Here is a 3,796-nt window from a genome sequence, read left to right as displayed (position 1 = left end):
AATATAAGTGGGGGTTTTTTTCATTTCAGCAAGGATGGATTTCAGCTTTGAAAATAACCAGCCTTGTGTTTGAATTCATCTGCTGTGGTTTTGATGATCATTTGCAATTAAAACTGGAAAGATCCATTTTGTCCCTGGATGAAAGAGAACTAAGCTCACATGAAGACGTCTCCATTCATGTGTTTTCATCTTTAAGCATTTGCAATGTCACAAAAGTAGCTGATGTCGTAAGCTTTTGACCACCTAAGAAAAAAAAATCTTTACCCAACTCAGTTAATTATATGTCCTGAGACTAAATTTTTTTCCTGTTTAAATTTTGATCTATTTGAACATTCACTAGCTACATTTTCACATATTCTGCTAATTCACGGAATCATTCTTAGCTTACTTAGCACCTAATTATAGGTATGTCCCGTATATATAGAAATTTGCTCCAAACTAAAACACAACTTAAAACTTAGCATTTTTAAAGGAGAAACAGAATGTGGAGATAATCTCGTACCATAAAACTGTGCATATTCATGAATTAAACAACCACCACAGGGCTAAATGAATACCTTGTTTTCCTTTCATTGAGCAGAATCCAATCCATAAATAGCATGAAAAACATGTTATTGTCTCCCTTCCTGTCTTTTTACATGCATAACCATTAAGTTTTCATTTACAAGTGAGATTTTACATATACAGCAGTTAAGAGCACATTTTTATGGATAAAATGTAAGTATCTATATTTGAAAATTTATAACAAGGAATCTATATCTGAGCAAGGAAAAACACAGTATTTGATCTGGGATCACACTCTTTCCCTTAATGCTCCTACAGCTGCTCCCTTTGCGTGGACTTCATTATTGCTACCCTTAGTCAGGAAAACAGAAGCAGAAATGTCTTACTCCCAGGGTGGCTACTGTGAGAGTGGCTGAAATTGCGTCCAGCATTTAGTACGCATTTGTTTTATCTGAGGTCCTACTAATGCCAGGTACTGAAGCAGCAGCAATTTTTGTGCCAAGAGGGGAAATATTACAAGAGAATGCAATAGAATGTCAGTATCCCGGTTCTGAGGTTGACATTAGCATTTTATCCATGAAACTAGAGTGGAGGAAATGGGCCTTCTGGGATAAAAATGACTATATGTCAAAAAGTTCTACCTCACCTGTTGGCCTGTTTTATTTGGTTTTAACAGAGGACCTTTCTTTTTGAAGACAGCCAGGAAGGAACCTTGAAGGAACTCTCACTGATATCTAGATTTCTGAAAACTGAGAAGCAATAAAGTATGGACCATGTTTACATCTGACAGATTCGATTAGCAATCAATAGTGTATTTGTGGGACAGAGTAATGGGGTATAAGTACATAGTAAAGAGTGACACAATGTTGCCAACCCTCACAATTTCATCTCATTATATTTAGTGTTTTATTTCATGATTCACATCATGAAGATATTCTTGTGATTCACCAACCTTCCCAAAGTGTTTTTGGTAAGAAAGTCAGGTATTTCAGTTCCAAAGGCTTTTGAGCTGCTGAACAGTCAGGGAACATAGAAGATCAGAATCTTAAGAGCTGAAAACCTGGGGCTCAGGTTGCCGTGCAGCTGAGAAACCCAGGAGCTGGAGCACCTGACTTGAACAGATGCTGGAGGGGTGTCATAACCCCTATTATGTTGGGGGGGGGTGGGAGTTGTGGAATGTCATGAATGTTTTCCTGTGTTTTATTGTATTGGTACAGCACATGTGCTCTCATTGGAAAGCAAGTGTTATGCTCTATCCATTTATGTCACTGTTATGACTGTATAGATTATATTATGCTGTCTAATATATATATATAGTATCTTTACAATGTTGGATATGTTTCAGCCAGGAGTGTGAGGCATGCACACTTAGTGAATTATCACCCCAGTCACCACACTCAGGCACAGACAAAAGGATTTGAGTCCCAGAGCATTGTCTGCTTGTAATGGGGAAATCAACTCCTCTGTAGAAAAGGTATCTGAGTATAATGGCCCATTAGGCAAGAGATATGCCAGGAAAGCCAGAAACTTCTGCACAATTCTAGTGACAATTCTAATTCTAGCACTAGAACAATGCTGGTGTGGGGAGGGGAAGGCAGTTGGCCTAAGAGGATTTTGGGATCTAGCTAGGATAGAATAAGTGTCTTTGGATCTCAGGCTCCTGGATCCCAGCTGCTACGACTGGTAGAATCAAATCAGCAGGAAGGCTGATCTGTAAGAATGCTGGCTGATCTCTCCAGGGGAACTAAGGAGTGCCTAGATGAAAGGATAAGAATCTTTCCTTGTTTTGCTTTTCTGTTTCAAAAACTGCAGTTGGTTTGCCTTCTGTAATATTTTTTGTCCCATATAATAAATTATTTAATTTTATCCCCTTTCTTATTGCCTATGGAAAGAATAATTTCTGGGTAAGTGATATTCCAGGCTACCCTTTGCAAGGAAGGGAGGATCTATAAAACTCAAACAGGTTGGCTACCTGGGGCTGGCACAGAATTTCTCTCTGCAGCTGCAGAGCCTGGTATAAGGGCAGTGGAGCTGAAGCTTGCTGCATTAAGGAGTTCTCAGGGTAACTTCAATTTCTACACTAAGGCAAGTGGCAGCACAGTAGGGGGAAACTCAGTGGTCTGGGAGTCTACTGTGGACAGGTTTGTGACACTCTCGTGGAGTCCAGGTTGCCAGGGAGCCATAAGCCTGAAAGTTTTAGGAACTGCTGCTGTAATTATAGGGCAGGGGTCAGCAATGGTTTGGGTAGAGTGCCAAAAACACCCACAACTTCAATGTGTAACATGTTGGCATGCCTGGGGAGGATGGCAGGGGAGCCACAAAGGGCCTGATCTTTGTTGTGGCCATGTACCTCGACCCCTTTCCTGCCATCCACCCAAAGGCATGCATGCCAAGCAAAATGTCTTCGAGCGCCATACTCTGGCACCTGTGCCAGGGGTTGCCTACCCCTGTTATAGGGCATTGGAGCAGACTTGATTAATCTAGTCTGCTGGAGTATACCAATTAGCATGTTCCAGCAGCCTCCACATGTCATGTATTCAGTGTCCATGAGCTTCAGAATAATGGTGGGGGTGCTTTAAGTGACCCACCACCATTTTGAAGCACAGGATGCTGAATACATGGGATGCGGTGGGTGTTTTAATTAGAGTGGCTCATAGAGCCACTCTAACTAAAGTACCCCTCTCCACCCTGAAGCATGTGTAAAGACAACCTGGGTGTTTGTGTGCATCCAGGTGCCCCTTCAGTCCACTAGGAATACTGCCAGAGAATTGGGACCTAAACTGCTGAGAAGCTGGGTGGCCAAACTGGAAGGAAACCAGGCAAATTTCCATCAAACCTTTCTGTTGGAATATAATAAATTGATATATTGCTGTTATTTGCCTTGCTGTAGGAGTTTTAGTCATACAAGAGGACCACATTTTGTCTCAGGCTATATAAAACAGAACAAAAAAGCATCTGCCCTCTTACCTTACAACTTAAATATATAATGAAAGACAACAAATGAAGAGAGACAGTCATGCAGTGGAGTGCTATGAACAGTGAGAAAAAAACATCATGCTGAGATACCATGGTTTCAGCTCTGCATGGGCACTACCTGCAGAAAGACAAGCATTATGACTGCATTAAAAGTTAATATGCTGCACTGATATATAGCACTGCACTGATGTGATTCACTGCTTCCAGAGCTAGTGCTTTGTTTCTCTATATGGCACTGTCTTGTGTAATACACTCACACGCAGTGGTACACTGTTGGTTGGCACAGTAAGTTCTGGTCTCAGCATATCCACAGTTT

This window comes from Gavialis gangeticus, unplaced genomic scaffold (genome assembly GCF_001723915.1).
Source record: "Gavialis gangeticus isolate Ggan-Ray unplaced genomic scaffold, GavGan_comp1, whole genome shotgun sequence".
In the NCBI taxonomy this organism is placed as follows: Eukaryota; Metazoa; Chordata; order Crocodylia; family Gavialidae; genus Gavialis; species Gavialis gangeticus.
Note: the sequence above shows the minus strand (reverse complement) of the source record.